The sequence below is a fragment of the Leptopilina heterotoma genome, unplaced genomic scaffold (assembly GCF_015476425.1).
Source record: "Leptopilina heterotoma isolate Lh14 unplaced genomic scaffold, ASM1547642v1 Lhet_100, whole genome shotgun sequence".
Lineage (NCBI taxonomy): Eukaryota > Metazoa > Arthropoda > Insecta > Hymenoptera > Figitidae > Leptopilina > Leptopilina heterotoma.
Genome location: NW_025110814.1, coordinates 1,870,709 through 1,889,060, shown reverse-complemented (window position 1 = coordinate 1,889,060; position 18,352 = coordinate 1,870,709). Strand labels below are relative to the sequence as shown.

The 18,352-nt window shown below is 26.2% G+C and overlaps 1 protein-coding gene across 3 annotated transcripts in view; it reads left to right on the top strand.

Moving 5' to 3' along the window:
- Positions 1 to 891: 891 nt before the first annotated feature.
- Positions 892 to 18,352, top strand: part of LOC122499107 (E3 ubiquitin-protein ligase AMFR-like) — an 86,876-nt gene continuing 69,415 nt past the window's right edge. For 2 of the 3 annotated variants that reach the window (XM_043607222.1, XM_043607202.1), the window contains exon 1: positions 892 to 1,246. The gene's annotated coding sequence lies outside the window, so the exon portion shown is untranslated. Of the gene's footprint in view, positions 1,247 to 1,428; positions 1,762 to 18,352 lie in introns of those variants that run through there. The other variant, XM_043607212.1, reaches the window with a different exon arrangement.

Here is an 18,352-nt window from a genome sequence, read left to right as displayed (position 1 = left end):
TCCGCACGGGATATGGACGAAGCCTAATAATAATAATTTGAAAATGGTTTTTTTAGTTTTTTTTAATGATAGTAATAATATAATTGAATATATATATTTTTAAATTTAAATAAATATGTTTAAATTAATTGATTTTAATAAATAATGTTTTTAATAATGTTATTCTTTTCAGTACTTGAGTGACCTGCGATTGTATCCTTGATAAGCCTCCAGTTTTAGATAGTTTTTTTAATTTTCGTTTGTAACAAATAACATGAGAAAAAATCATTCTCAGTGATATTTTATCTAGTGTTTGTTTCACCACCTCTCAGCTAATCTGTAAAATCGTCAATTTGTTTTTAAATTGCAACATTTTATAGGTTTTATAAATTTCGTTTGTAACAAAATAACGACCAAATATTATTCTCAGCATTATTCTATTTGGTAATAGTTTCTAAAATTTCTATTTATTATTATTTTTGCATTTTGTAATTTAAAATTTATTAAGTTTGCTAGTAATAGTAAAAGGGGAATGTTTTTTATTTTCGATTTTCATACACAACTGCAAGAGTGAAAGACATTCAACAGGGGCAGAATAGTAAACGCGTTAAAAACGTTGCCATTCGATTGAAAATTTTCCTAGTTATCAAATTTTTATTTTTAAATTAAAGTAGCGCAGTAATAAAATGTCTTTCTCTGTTAACAAATATTTATTTTTTGCTAAATTATTATTATTTTTTTTTATTTGTATTATTATAGTATTATTAGTATATTCCTTCCATATTCAAGGGGGCGAGCGTAACTGGCGCCACGATCGCATTTTCAATAACTACAAACCCGATTCTCCTTCCCCATCAATAAACATCGCTCCCTACATTACCGACAAAATTATTTGACGTTTAAGGAAATAACGCAGCGGCACACCGCATACACACTTCGAACGTCGTCCGTGTACTATCATCACCCCTCTACTCAGAAAATACAAGAGAGGAGAAAAAAATACAAGTCTCTTGTTTTCCATAATATATAGTGAATGTTTTGAAAAAAAATTGACACTAAAACATTGAATGTTATCGCAAATATATTTAATCAGTGATTCAGTGAATTGAACATAATAGGTGTGTGTGAGTGTCAAGAAAATTTTTCATTGTTAACAGTTTTGTTTTTTGATAATCAGTGCCACATGCTTGTGAGCCTCGGCCCCTCTTTGGCTTCGATATAAAGTCGGATAATAATGAGACATTGGCGGTAAAAGAATAACAATTGGGTATGTTTTTTGTTTTTTACATATACGTGGATAGTTTGTCTTTTTGACTATTTTCAGAATATAGTGTCTCTGTCTACCTGTCTTCTCGTTTCACTTTTTCTCTCCTCCAATCCTCCCTCACGTCGATATTGCGAATTCCCCTGTATCGCGTACACACTCTCCTTTACTCGTCTCTCTCTCGACACGCCAGTGTCATACTCACGAGAGTCTCAGTTTCCGTCTTGTATTCGAAATCATTTTTTTTTTTTTTTTTGGTTTATTGCTTCCATGTGGGGGGGGAATAATTTTTTTTTGTTCAATTCTTCAGGGAGGGAATTTTCCATATTATCGACTGGATTTTAGGGTGAGTGTGTATCTGTGTGTCTGTGAAAAAAAATAAAATTGTAAAGTGATACTCTTTTTGAATTTTACTTTCACTTGTAAGGAGTCAAATAGTGTTTCCGGGTTTAATGTGTAAGTGACACTCTCCGGAAAACGGATATTCTGTCTTCCCCTCATATTTCATGGTGAAAAAGGTTAGAAAGAAATGTATTGAATATCGTGTTTTTATAATTATAAATTTTACTTTTTTATTCTCGGCAATTTTATTTTCTTTTAATCTGTCACGTAATAGACATTTTTATTTAGAACATTTTTCACTGAAAGATAGGTTAGGTATTTATCAGAGATGATTTCCTTCGGTTGTATTACTTTATATACTTCTTGCAAGTTTATAAAGTTGGGTTTGAAATCCTCTTTACGATTATACCGGTTTAAACAGGTTGATCGGGTATTTAGTTTTTAGAGCACTTTTTTCTCGTTTATTTTAAGCTTCCGCTCTTGTCGTGTGTGAAATTCCTGATGATTTTCCTAAGAGTTTTTTTTTGCGCAAGAATCTTCGGGCAACGTTTTTTATTTAATGTAATTATTGCATTATTTATCCTCAAAAATAATTTATAGGTGTCATTAAATTAATTTTTTTAACTCTTCGTTTTGAATTTTATGAATTGATTTTTATTCTTCGTCAATTTTAGTTTTTGATATACAGAATTTAATTTATTTTATAAATATATAATTTATGTTACAAATAATTAATTTATAAATAATTTTTCTATAATTTTGTTTAATTTATGTTATAAATAATTAATTTATAAATAATTTATTTTATAAACAATACAATAATTTATGTTATAAATAATTAATTTATAATTTATAAATAATTTATTCTGTAAATAATTTAATTTTTTAAAGTTTGCATTTAATTGAATTTTCTAATTCATTTAACAATTGTCAAAAATAAATTTAGGCTCGAGTGATAATAATAATGACTAGCAAGGAAACGTTTTAAATACGAATCAAAGCACTTAAAAAATTTTAAAAATTAAATTTTGTTTACTTCATTTAATAGCATTCATTTATATTTCATTTTATTTTAATTAACTATTTTATTATTTTTAATTCTTGACAGAGCTCCAGTGTAAGTGTTTTTTAATTTTTGTTTGTAACAAATAACAAGAGAAAAATAATAATAATAGTAATCATAGTAATGATACATAATAATTTATAATAATACAAAAATAGTTATAATAATAAATAATAATTATTTAATATTTAAATTTAATTTAATATTAATTTTTAGTTGAATAAAAATATTCGCTTTTAAATTTGAAAAAAAAAGAAAATTTCCCGTTTGTTTTTTTATCTTTTTTTTAATTTATAAATAGAGTTATTAGACTATTTATTTTTCTTCCTGTTTTGTATTTTTTTATGTTTGATATTTTTAATTTTTTTTTCATGAATTCATTGTATTTGCAGAAAAGTAAATATTTATTTTGGGAAGTATCTCTTTATGTTTCGTAAGAACGTGTTCCTTGAATCTCATTATGGTTTTATAAATAGATTAGTGAAGCATATATATTTTTTTGACGAAAATTTCGTTCTGTTTTAAATTAAAATTGGAAAAATTAATTTTTTTTTGTTTCATAATTAGTTTTTATTTAAATTCATAATTTGTATTTATAATATTGCAATGACTTCGAAATTTATAATATTGCATAATATGTTTAAGTATGTATTTATAATATTATAATAAATTTAATATTTATAATGTTATAAACTTAATATTTATAATATTGTAGCAATTATTTTAATATTTTTAACATTGTAGTAACTTTAGTATTTTATTGTAATATTATAAAATTAATATTTACAATGTTATAATAATTGTAATTTTTAAGAGTACTTTTTGTACGAAAGGGCAAGTCTCGTTTTTTTAAACAAATAGATAATTATGTACCTAATACATTTAATATTCATAATATTGTAAAATTAATATTAATAGTATTGCAATAACATCGATATTCATATTATTTGCAATAACTTTAATATTTATAATTTTTATCGATATTTTTAAATTTTACATTCGACTTTTGGATAAAAATTAAAATTTTACAATTACTATTCATTACAATTTTTTATTTATTTATTATTATTATGCGGGAAATTTTGATACTAACAATTTTGAGATAATTTCAAATTAATTTTAAAACAATTTTAAACACTTTTTCATTCTTATTTCTTGAATTATTATTTAATTGTTATTATTTATTTAATTAATAATTAAATTTATAATTAAGACATTTATCTCCCGAGGAACAATTTTATTTTCCGTATTTGAGTGATTTCCTATGATTGCATTAGAATTTTGTAAATGTAGTCTTTTAATATTGGCAAGAAAGTAAAGGAAGTGACGTTTAAGAAATTGCATCCATATCTATGTGTAAACGTATATTATGTTTATATATTTATACAAGTTTTCGAAAAGGTGATTCAATTTGACCTTGAATTGTAATCCACTTAAAAATTGCAAGCTTGATCGAGTAATAATAATTATAATTGTTGTAGTAGGTATACGGAAAACGGCAATTTTATCAAAAGACTCTCTCGCCTCTCTTGAATGAAACCTATCATTATAATGATATATAGTGATAAATTACACTAATACAGTAAATGAGAAAATTAACTTTTTATTCCTTTAATTCCTATTTATGTATAATAATAATAATAATCATTTCTTTTTATTAAACAAAAATTTACCGCAAATACTCTACAATTATCACTTATGATATATTGTAAATGTTTTTAAATAAATAATTCCACATTTATTTGAAAATAAGTATTGCTTTGATAGTTTCTTTTTTGTGAAAAAAAATGTTGTTTTGATAAAGTTTCTTTTTCGTGAAAAAATTTTAATTTTGATAAACTTTTTTTGGAAAAAAATGGTTTTTTCTTGGATTCTTAAAAGAAAGCGAAAAAGGAGAGGGGGAAGGTGGCGAGTGGCGTGTGGTTAACCGGAGCGACCGGAGCGAAAGAGACATTGCGGTTTTTCTCTTTCACTCTCGTTGCCCCCACTCCAGTGCTACATTCTTTCTCTACGTTCATACTCCGCAGAATTATTTTGCTGATTATTAATAATAGAATCGGTTATTTTAATTTTTTTATTACTAGGGGCCATCCACATATTACGTCACACTATTTTTGACCCCCCCTCCCCATTTTTTTTAATTGCAATATTTTATAGGTTTTATAAACTTCGTTTGTAACAAAATGAAAACAAAAAATATGTTTGGTTTCGTTCAAAACCATTTAAATTTGAAAATGATTTTAAATTTTAATTTAATTACTTAATTTCATGAAAAAAATTTAATTTTTTTAATTTAAACTGGGAAATTAAAATTTACTTTTGCTTCTCGTTGACTTAGAAGCAGATGATAAGAATGGTTACTAGTCTATATAAATAAATGCAAACAATAAATGGAATAATATAATAAACAAAATATTATAATAATGATAAATTTATTTAGTATTTTAATATTAACGGGCTTATCAAGAAAAACGTTTGCTAATAAAAAATTACCTATAATAATCGTCGTATTCTGTCCATTCTGTCCACACTTGAAGTTAGACTATTGTGCATGCTTTTGTTTTTTTTATATATTCTGATAGATAATATTATACGTCATTATTTTTTCACTAATTTTTTAATTTAATAATATTATTTTTATTTCTCCAATAATTCAAAAATATTTTTATTAATTTAAAAAAATTATTAATGTTATTATATTATTCATTATTTCCTTTGTTTCTAAAAAATAAATCCTGCAAAATATTTTCTTTTTTTTATATGAAAAACTTAATTACTTGACAAAATTTTGACTTCTTCCCTAACCCTAAAGGAAATTCTGATACACTCTAAAAATGATTAGACACTCAAAAAATGTTTTATTACATTCACGCAGAAAAATGGAAAAATGATTTATGCAGTCAGTGTAGTACTCCTTTATAGAATAATATGTGACAGGTACACACTATAGTATTAGAAGTTTCATAGCTGAACAGTTTGGGACTCAACACAAGTTATCCCATTCATCAGCTTAAACAAGACTGTTTATATAGTCTAAGAGGGAATAAGAGTATAAAAAATTGGAATGAGAAATTACTTTCTCATGTAATTGTTAAAAGAACGCGGCAGTGTACAAAACACAAGTCAATAATAGAAGCGAATATTGAACAAATAGTACTCAGTCCAGTTCTTTCGAAAAATGAACGCCGTGCACATAAAGTAGATACCTACTCAAAAACCACAAGTTATTCTCTCTCTCTCTCTCACACACTAATGGTCGTTCACTTATCTCACCGTTTCACTTACTCTTACTACTCTCAACTATTATGCAGTGCAGTTAAGTTCATTAAATTATTAAATATTGCTGTGAGAATAATTAATTATACATTTCATTCAAGGTCAATTCACTATTTTGTACAAAAAAAAAAAGAATAATCAAATTTACCATGAGGACTGTCAAACTTAAAAAAGGTTTCAAGGTTATTAAGAAAAAATTAATGTTTTTTATTTATTTATTATTAAATTCTAATAACCGTATCAAATTTAAACTAGTTGACAATATTATTTATTCAATATTATGAATATTGTTGACATCCATACTTACATTAATTACAAAGTAAAATCCACGCATGATCTAATTTATTTCATTGGTAAGGGATGTTTCTTAAATAGGAAATTTCCCCCATCGATTGCGTAGCCGAGAGGCTTAATGTAAAAGCGTGCGATTTATAATTATATGCGTATATTTAGTTGTATGGTTAGGTAGGTGTTCAATCCCGTACGATTGTAAGATTTTCCGATGCATTTAGTTGTTAATTGTAAGTATGAAGATGTGGGAAGATTAAAACTTGTGAATTAAGGAATATGAATATATAAAGAGTGCATTTAACACATTTTTCTTTTTTTTTAATGATTGGTTATTGTTTTTTTTATATAAAATTGACGAAGTGAATAAAAGGAAACACTCGTTTCGCGTCGCGTCGGCCATTTATTTTGACAGGTTCCGCGCCTGCGTTCCCTCATTGTGAAAATTTCGAAGTAATAGAGGACTGAGTCCAGTTTCTCTACTATGCACACTGCAGCGCGCCTTATAATCTTCGCCTGTGTTTCAATGCTCTTTACAGTGACATTTGGATTTTAATTGACATTTTAATTAACATTAATTTTAATTGACATTTTAATTGACATTTTAATTGACATTTTAATTGACATTTTGATTTTAAGGCCCTCTATACACTATACGCAACACCCTAAGATGCTTGATGAAAATGAATTAATGTACTTTTACTGGACTGAGTCCAGTTTTTTCAATATTGACTCCCAGTTTTTCAAACTCTATTTTTCTCAGTGTTTATTTACCAATTTCTGAAATTATTTAAAAACATCAATAACTTCTTCTCTAAATAAATTTTAATCATTATTATTTTCTCACAGGAATAAATTAATTTTAATAATTTTTGAAAAAAGTTCTTTGAGAATTTTAAAATCCATTTGTTTACAAATCAATTTTACGAAATTTAAATTATACAGAAATTCTTCAATTAAATAGGAATTAAAAAATAAACACTTCAAATAATTTCAGGATAAAATTCAATTAAACTTTTTTAATATAATTAATTCTACAGAATTGTTAGTTATAAGTATGAAAAATACAAATTTTTAAAGAATTTGATTTGAAACCATTTTAAAATTTAATTATTTCTTAAAATTCATGCTAAATTTTTATTAGATAATTCAATAATTTAAATGCAAAAATAAATAATTTATTTAATATTTAAAATTTCTTAAAATTGAAGTCTCATAAAGAATTTTATCAAAACATTTTTAAATCATTGATTTCTTTTAACGATTTTTCATAAAATTTTTAAGAACAATTACATTTTTCGATGAATTTGATTAAAATTGTATTAAAAATAATTTAAACTCTGCCATGAGTTTTATTTATGAAAATAATTGAATTCCTAAAAAGAAATTTTATTATTTATAAAAATAATTAAATTATTGCGAAGAAATTTATAAAAATATTGTAAATAATAGATTTCTTATTAAATTTTTTAAAAATAATTGACATTTTGACGAGAATATTAAAAAATTCTTGAACATAATTGAATTTCTGCGAAAAATTTTATTACTTTTGAAAATAATTGCATTTATACAATCAGTTGTAAATTTTAAAAAATTCAATTTATTATTGGGAGGCTTAAAAATGAATTTTGTGCAAAAATTAATTTTGTGCAAAGTTAACAAAGCATTCAAAATTTTTGCTCACAAATTTTTTTAGTTTTTTTGTTATTTGTAACAGGAATTTGTCGTAAACTACTGAAGTAACATTTCAAAAAACTTTAACTAATTCATTTTTTCACCCCGAGTCAACAACCTGACTCGGGGTGATCGATAATTTCAACTCTATTATTTAATTAATTCATTTTTTGAAGGCACAAGTAAGGCACTTATATAATTTTATGCAAAGTTAGCAAAGCAGTGATAAATTTTGTAAATTTTAATTTTTAACGAAATTTATTTTTCTTACTAAACGAAAAAGTAGACATAATTTGAAAATTTCTATTTTATAATCATAATTTTCGCACAAAATTTTGTTTTTTTTTAAATATTTAAATTCATTTTTGTGATTACACATGTGTAATCCCGTTTTTATTGTTTATAGGCATTATTATTAATTATCTATTGACACTAAGAGAAACTACACGCGCGCTTTAGCGCGCGTTTATTTAGCTGTTACATATACAATAATTTAAAAAGATAACATTTTTGTAATTTTTCATAAATTTTTCGAAGAATTTTTTATTGAAATTTTGTAAAGATAATTTTATTTTTTTTGAGTAATAATAATAATAAATTAAATACTTCAGTTGGCGGGCGTGACAGTTGCTACTTATTTATATTACTTAATAAAAAAATTTTAAATATACAAATTTCATAAAATTCAATTATTTCTTTAATTTTTAAATAAAAAATTATTCCAAAATAATTCATAAAAAATAATTTTTTCTCGACAGTTTTTCAATAATTAAATTATTTTAAAAAAATCAATTTTAAATCTGTAAAGTCTAATTACACAGTGCAACACATAAAATGTGCACTAAGTTTTGACTTCAGTTTCTGAAAGTACCCCAGGCGCGAAGTGACGCCGAGTTCAGGCTTTATAAAGATTGGCCGAGCATTGGTCAACATTGATTGAGCATGAGTGAATCAGCGAGAGCAGGACTGATCCAAGCTTTAATGTAACACCGATTCCAGACTGCAGCGCGAGCCTTGATTCAGCATTGGACATCAATGCTCAATCAATGCTGCGGACGCCTAATGCAGGACTGAAACAAGACTGCTTCCACTGTTCCCAAATTTACTCGTTTCTCACGTTTATTCAATATAATGTGAATATATGAATTATTAATAATAATAATAAATATTATTGTTATTATTTTAATTCATGTGCGTATATATACATATATATTTAATGACAATAAGTTATTATTTGTAATAATTATATTATTTTCATATAAATAAGAATATATTACTAACAATAAATATCATTTGAATAGTAATTTTAAAAAAATAATTTTAGTAAAAAAAGACAATTTTTCTGTTAATCGTTACATTTTTTTCTTGATTTTTAACAGACTTTTAACATTATTTATAAACATGTTCACATTTTTTATTCACAACACAACACACAATTTTATTATTTTATATAAACGCTTATAACAAAGAATGAAAAATATTCGCTCGCATGTGGGATCGAAACTCACGCACCCCGCCCCTAACGCATACCGGAAGTTCTCAACGCACGCATTTAAACCGCTCGGCCACAGAAGGCTGGAAGGCTTCTCGCCTAATCTACTATATCAATGCCAGTGCCGTCACTCAGTATGGGACACCAATGTTCGTCCCATGCTCGATTCAAGACTCGGTCAATCTTGATACAATATTCAGTTTCTTTATTACCGTGTGCACTGTACAATATTATCTATAAATATTTATAAATTATTTAATATTAAAATATTTTTTCTGATAATTTTATAAGTTAAATTATATATTATTTTTTTTCTCGCACAGTGTCAAATTATTATTAATTCAACGAAACTCTTGAACTTTGAAATAATAATTTGACACTGTGCAAGAAAAAAAATATAATATATAATAATTTAACTTTATTGATATGAATCTTATATAATTAATATAAATATTATACAGTCAGGTCTCGCCAAGTGTCGTTTTCAGTAAGTGTCATCGTTCAAGACCCAACAAGTGTCACTTTTCCCACTTTTTTTTACCCTCTCCAATGCTAAAAATGGACTTCCCCAAACCGGTTTGCAACATAAACCAATGAAATGGCCACTTTTATTAAAGGGGCGTGGCTTAGGCCACTGACACTTACTGAGACAGACGGTCTCAAAAAATTCCCAGTGACGACACTTAGCGAGACCTGACTGTACACTAAATAAATAATAATATTTATTTACCAATTGATATCTTAATAATAATAATAATAATACTTATTATATTATTTAATAATAATTAATAATAAGAATAATAATTTTTAAATAGTATAAAAAATTACTAAAAAATATCAGATAATAATATTTTAATATTAAATAATTTATAAATATTTATATCTATAATTTATATCTAATATTGGTAAGTGCACACGGTAATAAATAAACTATCAAGATTGATTCAAGATTGAATAAAGACTGGATGTTGAAGCTCCACTCACGAAGATTGACCGAGTCTTGAATCGAGCATGGGACGAACATTGGTGTCCCATGCTGAACCAATATTGAGTGACAATGATATAAAGACTGCTCCAACTCTGGGTTACCCACGCTGGGCGTTCAAGACTCAGTCAAGTTTCAACCCATCGTCAGCACTGGTTTTTCGCGCCTGGGATACTTATCGAAACTAGCAAAAACCTATTTCAGTTTTGCTAGATTAGCTCGGATTTAAATTTTATCGACATTTGAATTTTTTTTTAATTTTCACATTTTTCAGTTTTCTGATACGGGCTGATGGGAACACTGGCTATAAAAAGTTTATTAAAAAAATTCGCAATGGTCAAAATTTGAAAAGCAATAATCCCTCTTTAATTAGAGAGAAAGAAAAAAAAATTTGGTCGAAAATTGTTCCAGTTACGAATTTTTATTGGCTTTTTTACATTTTTTGGTTTTATGAAACGGGCGGGTGAGAAAGCTGGCTATTAAAAGTTTATAAAAAAAATTTGCAATGGTCAGCATTTGAAGAGCAGTAATTCCTCCCTAGTTTCTGCCTTTGAAAAAAAAATTTGGTCAAAAATTGTTCGAGTTCTGAATTTTTTTCGCACTTTTTCAAATTTTTTTTGTTTTTGATCTGGGCGGGTGAGAACGCTGGTTATTAAATTTTTCTTTTTTAAAAACGCAATGGTAACATTTTGCAGAGCAATAATTCCTCTTTAATTTCTGTCAAAGAAAAAAAATTTGGTCAAAAATTGTTCTAATTATGGTTTTTTTTTTTTACTTTTTCACATTTTTCGGTTTTTTGATACGGGCGGGTGGGAATGCTGGCTATTAGAAATGAATTAAAAAAATTCACAACGGTCAAATTTTAAAATGCAATAATCCTTTTTTAATTTCTGATAAAAGAAAAAAAATTGGTAGAAAATTATTCGTGTTATTTATTTATTTCTGTACATCTTTATACCCGCGGTCCTGTGCAACCGAGGGTTTTGATTTTTTTTTGACTTTTTTCGAAACCAAATATTTCGAATCAAATATTTTATCTTGGGCAGAAATTTAATAGGGATTATTGCTCTTTAAATTGTGCCCATTACGAATTCTTTTTATAAATTTTTAATATTCAGTATTCCCACTTCCGTTATCAGAAAACCGGAAATTAAAAAAAAGTAAAAAGAAATTCATAACTTGAACAATTTTTGACCAAATTTTTTTTCTTGGGCAGAAATTAAAGACGGATTAATGCTCTTCAAATTGTGATCATTCGAAATTTTTTTTATAAATTTTTAATAGCCTGCGTTCCCACCCGCCTGATCAAAAAATTGAAAAATGTGAAAAAGTCAAAAAAAAATTAATAAGTGGAACAATTTTTGACCAAATTTTGTTTTCTTTGTCAGAAATTAAAGAGGAAGTATTGCTCTCCAAAATGTGACTATTGCGTTTTTAAAAAAGAATAATTTAATAACCAGCGTTCTCACCCGCCCGGATCAAAAACAAAAAAAATTGCAAAAGTACGAAAAAAATTCATAACTCGAACAATTTTCGACCAAATTTTTTTTTCAATGTCAGAAATTAAAGAGGAATTATTGCTCTTCAAATGGTGACCACTGCGAAATTTTTTTAAAAAATGTAAAAAAGCCAAAAAAAAATTCGTAACTGGAACAATTTTCGACCAAATTTTTTTTCTTTCTCTGTAATTAAAGAGGGATTATTGCTTTCCAAATTGTGACCATTGCGAATTTTTTTAATAAACTTTTAATAGCCAGTGTTCCCATTCGCCCGTATCAGAAAACTGAAAAATGTGAAAATTCAAAAAAAATTCAAATGTCGATAAAATTCAAATCCGAGCTAATCTAGCAAAACTGAAATAGGTTTTTGCTAGTTTTGATAAGTACTTTCAGAAACTGAAGTCAAAACTTAGTGCACATTCGATGACCTCAAAAATGTTGCACCCCAGGAGGAAAAGTCGGACGAATGTCGGATTATACAACCGCCTGGGATCCGCGCCCGTACGGACCGCCAGCACCGATGGTCTGTACCGATTCGGATCCTAAAATGCAACCGGCGCGGAACAGATTAGGCTCCGACTTTTGGATCCGCCTTTCTACTTTCGTCAGTACTGGCGCGGTACTGGATTTGTTCCGCCTGCAAATTTCATTCTTCTACGCGCGTCGGAAGAATGACGGATGTTAGGTCTGTACTGGCTCGGTGCTGGGGCGGATCCGACTGCGGATCTCGTCATTTATTGTTATAGTTTACATTATCAGTATAATCATAAATTTATTTTATTATTATAATTAATTATTACAATAACTAATTGCATTTATTATAATATTATTATTAGTTAAACAATAAATAAATTAATAGTATTCATGCAAAGGAAGAATATAAGAAACTTAATTTTTTCATTATATATATAAAAATCCCACTTTATTAATGTGCAATTAAATAAATAATTTTTAATAAATAATATATTAATTTGAAAGAAGTAAAATATATTTAACTTGAAAGAAAATGTGATCAATATATTATAATGCCTACAATAAATAACATATTAAATACAATATATAAAAAAGAGATTATTATTAATTAATTTATTATTAATTAATTAATAATCTCTTTTTAATTTAAACAATATATTAAGTAATTATTTATTGACACTTTTCTGCAAATTAAATAATTAAAAAAATGTGTTGTGCATTAAAATTTTATTCAATTTAATACTATTACTTATATGTTATAAATTGTTTTGCAGTGAAGTTATGTTCATATTATTCGATATATTATGTAAAAAATATTAAAAAACATAATAATAAAAATATAACATTTTTTTTAAACGAAATATTGAAATATTCATAAATACACATTCAGTAAAATATTGAAAATATACCGGTATTACATCAGTTCGTATTTCCAAATTGCCTATTGCCGCGTAGTAATTTTACAATTTTTATTTCAGCTAGTGAGACTTGAAAGCATTTAAGGTTTGAGAGTTCCATGCGAGCGTAGCATAGTGGTTAGCGTGCGTGATTTCGGTGCGTAAATATTCGGTTAGGCGTAGGTTCGTACCCCCAAGCGTTAGGATTTTTCAAATGTGTATGTAATAAAAAATTGCGTTTAAGTGTATAAAGAAATAAAAAAATGTGTAAAGTGAACTGTCAATGAATTGTCATCCGTATTTATCTTTTGCAATTAATTATTATTTTTTTATTGATATTTGTTGAAATTATTATTTTGATCCGAGCCGGTTGACAGGCGGAAGAATGCCAGCATTGCCAGCGCACATCTAGCTAGGAAATGAAAGATCCGCAGTCGGTACAGTGCCGGGTCCTAGCCGGTTGAATTATACACGGAACGGCTCTTCGCGGCCGGTTACCGGGCGGTAGAATGCCAGTTCCGAGACGGATGGCCAGCCAGCTCCTGGCCAAGTCATCTTTTTTTGGTAGAATACCAGTTCTCGGGCGGTAGGCAGGCGGTTCCCAGCCAGTACCACTACTCCGGCGTCGGTACAGGCGAGGATCCGCGCCGGTTGCAAATTTCCCACTGGGACTGTGTTATTGTTAAAAACAGGAAAAGTTTAAAATAAATGAAATCTTTTCAATGCTGAAGAATAAACATTCAGAATTTTCTTATGAATTCTTGAAATTGAATATTATTCCAGCACTTTTGACAAAATTCTCTGGCTTTTTTCTAATTTTCTTGAATAAATTTAGAAAAATAGTGATTTTGTGTAGAATTCTTCTGAATAATGGAATTTTTTAATGTTAATGACATGAAAATAATATTATTTAATTTTGACTAGAAAACTATTAGAAACAAAATAACAAATAAGTAATTAATTGTAATTAAATGTAATTTATTTTTGATAATTAATAAGCGCGCTGAAACTAGCAGTCGCAACCAGCAGCCTCCCATAGGCGTCCACCGCTCATATTTCAAGCATTTGCCCCTCCACTTAAAATAGCTAAAAAAGTACTATAAACATACGACAAACCTTTTGCAAATTACACAGGGCATATCCCTGAGTAAGAAACAAATAATAAACAATTATAAACAATCATAATTGTTTATTATAACGTACAACAGTTAAGATTTTTTTTCTGAAAAATTCTAAATTCACAGAAAAGTCTAATTTCTGAAAAATTTAGGGGGGTAGAAAACAAGGAGATAATTTTTTTCTTACTCTAGATATGTCTATCAGTAATAAAAAAAATATAAACAATCATAATTGTTTATAATAATGTACAGCAGTTGAGATTTTTTTTCTGAAAAATTATAAGTTCACAAAAAAGTCTATTTTCTGAAAAATTTAGGGGGGTAGAAAACGAAAAGATAATTTTTTTCTTATTCTAGATATGTCTATCAGTAATAAAAAAAATATAAACAATCATAATTGTTTATAATAATGTACAGCAGTTGAGATTTTTTTTCTGAAAAATTATAAGTTCACAAAAAAGTCTATTTTCTGAAAAATTTAGGGGGGTAGAAAACGAAAAGATAATTTTTTTCTTATTCTAGATATGTATATCAGTAATAAAAAAAATATAAACAATCATAATTGTTTATAATAATGTACAGCAGTTGAGATTTTTTTTCTGAAAAATTATAAGTTCACAAAAAAGTCTATTTTCTGAAAAATTTAGGGGGGTAGAAAACGAAGAGATAATTTTTTTCTTACTCTAGATATGTCTATCAGTAATAAAAAAAATATAAACAATCATAATTGTTTATAATAATGTACAGCAGTTGAGAATTTTTTTCTGAAAAATTATAAGTTCACAAAAAAGTCTAATTTCTGAAAAATTTAGGGGGGTAGAAAACGACGAGATAATTTTTTTCCTACTCTAGATATGTCTATCAGTAATAAAAAAAATATAAACAATCATAATTGTTTATAATAATGTACAGCAGTTGAGATTTTTTTTCTGAAAAATTATAAGTTCACAAAAAAGTCTATTTTCTGAAAAATTTAGGGGGGTAGAAAACGAAAAGATAATTTTTTTCTTATTCTAGATATGTCTATCAGTAATAAAAAAAATATAAACAATCATAATTGTTTATAATAATGTACAGCAGTTGAGATTTTTTTTCTGAAAAATTATAAGTTCACAAAAAAGTCTATTTTCTGAAAAATTTAGGGGGGTAGAAAACGAAGAGATAATTTTTGTCTTACTGTAGATATGTCTATCAGTAATAAAAAAAATATAAACAATCATAATTGTTTATAATAATGTACAGCAGTTGAGAATTTTTTTCTGAAAAATTATAAGTTCACAAAAAAGTTTATTTTCTGAAAAATTTAGGGGGGTAGAAAACGAGGAGATAATTTTTTTCTTACTCTAGATATGTCTATCAGTAATAAAAAAAATATAAACAATCATAATTGTTTATAATAATGTACAGCAGTTGAGAATTTTTTTCTGAAAAATTATAAGTTCACAAAAAAGTCTATTTTCTGAAAAATTTAGGGGGGTAGAAAACGACGAGATAATTTTTTTCCTACTCTAGATATGTCTATCAGTAATAAAAAAATATAAACAATCATAATTGTTTATAATAATGTACAGCAGTTGAGAATTTTTTTCTGAAAAATTATAAGTTCACAAAAAAGTCTATTTTCTGAAAAATTTAGGGGGGTAGAAAACGAAAAGATAATTTTTTTCTTATTCTAGATATGTATATCAGTAATAAAAAAAATATAAACAATCATAATTGTTTATAATAATGTACAGCAGTTGAGAATTTTTTTCTGAAAAATTATAAGTTCACAAAAAAGTCTATTTTCTGAAAAATTTAGGGGGGTAGAAAACGAGGAGATAATTTTTTTCTTACTCTAGATATGTCTATCAGTAATAAAAAAAATATAAACAATCATAATTGTTTATAATAATGTACAGCAGTTGAGAATTTTTTTCTGAAAAATTATAAGTTCACAAAAAAGTCTATTTTCTGAAAAATTTAGGGGGGTAGAAAACGACGAGATAATTTTTTTCCTACTCTAGATATGTCTATCAGTAATAAAAAAATATAAACAATCATAATTGTTTATAATAATGTACAGCAGTTGAGATTTTTTTTCTGAAAAATTATAAGTTCACAAAAAAGTCTATTTTCTGAAAAATTTAGGGGGGTAGAAAACGAAGAGATAATTTTTTTCTTACTCTAGATATGTCTATCAGTAATAAAAAAAATATAAACAATCATAATTGTTTATAATAATGTACAGCAGTTGAGAATTTTTTTCTGAAAAATTATAAGTTCACAAAAAAGTCTAATTTCTGAAAAATTTAGGGGGGTAGAAAACGACGAGATAATTTTTTTCCTACTCTAGATATGTCTATCAGTAATAAAAAAAATATAAACAATCATAATTGTTTATAATAATGTACAGCAGTTGAGATTTTTTTTCTGAAAAATTATAAGTTCACAAAAAAGTCTATTTTCTGAAAAATTTAGGGGGGTAGAAAACGAAAAGATAATTTTTTTCTTATTCTAGATATGTCTATCAGTAATAAAAAAAATATAAACAATCATAATTGTTTATAATAATGTACAGCAGTTGAGATTTTTTTTCTGAAAAATTATAAGTTCACAAAAAAGTCTATTTTCTGAAAAATTTAGGGGGGTAGAAAACGAAGAGATAATTTTTGTCTTACTGTAGATATGTCTATCAGTAATAAAAAAAATATAAACAATCATAATTGTTTATAATAATGTACAGCAGTTGAGAATTTTGTTCTGAAAAATTATAAGTTCACAAAAAAGTTTATTTTCTGAAAAATTTAGGGGGGTAGAAAACGAGGAGATAATTTTTTTCTTACTCTAGATATGTCTATCAGTAATAAAAAAAATATAAACAATCATAATTGTTTATAATAATGTACAGCAGTTGAGAATTTTTTTCTGAAAAATTATAAGTTCACAAAAAAGTCTATTTTCTGAAAAATTTAGGGGGGTAGAAAACGACGAGATAATTTTTTTCCTACTCTAGATATGTCTATCAGTAATAAAAAAATATAAACAATCATAATTGTTTATAATAATGTACAGCAGTTGAGAATTTTTTTCTGAAAAATTATAAGTTCACAAAAAAGTCTATTTTCTGAAAAATTTAGGGGGGTAGAAAACGAGAAGATAATTTTTTTCTTACTCTAGATATGTCTATCAGTAATAAAAAAAATATAAACAATCATAATTGTTTATAATATTGTACAGCAGTTGAGAATTTTTATCTGAAAAATTATAAGTTCACAAAAAAGTCTATTTTCTGAAAAATTTAGGGGGGTAGAAAACGACGAGATAATTTTTTTCCTACTCTAGATATGTCTATCAGTAATAAAAAAAATATAAACAATCATAATTGTTTATAATAATGTACAGCAGTTGAGATTTTTTTGAAAAATTATAAGTTCACAAGAAAGTCTATTTTCTGAAAAATTTAGGGGGGTAGAAAACGAATATACAATTTTTTTCTTACTCAAGGAAATATATGGGGTAAGAAAAAAATTGTCTCGTTGATTTCTACCACCCTCAATTTTTCAGTAATTGCACTTTTTTGAGAACTTAGAATTTTTAAAAAAAATCTCAACTGCTGTATATTATGATAAACAATTATGATTGTTTATATTTCTTTAATAACTAAAAGATATATCTAGAGTAAGAAAAAAATTGTTTCGTCTTTTTCTACCCCCTTAAATTTTTCAGAAAATAGACTTTTTTGTGAACTTAGAATTTTTCAAAAAAATCTCAACTGCTGTACATTATTATAAACAATTATGATTGTTTATATTTTTTTTATTACTGATAGACATATCTAGAGTAAGAAAAAAATTATCTCGTTGTTTTCTACCCCCCTAAATTTTTCAGAAAATAGATTTTTTTGTGAACTTAGAATTTTTTAAAAAAATCTCAACTGCTGTACATTATTTTAAACAATTATGATTGTTTATATTTTTTTTATTACTGATAGACATATCTAGAGTAAGAAAAAAATTATCT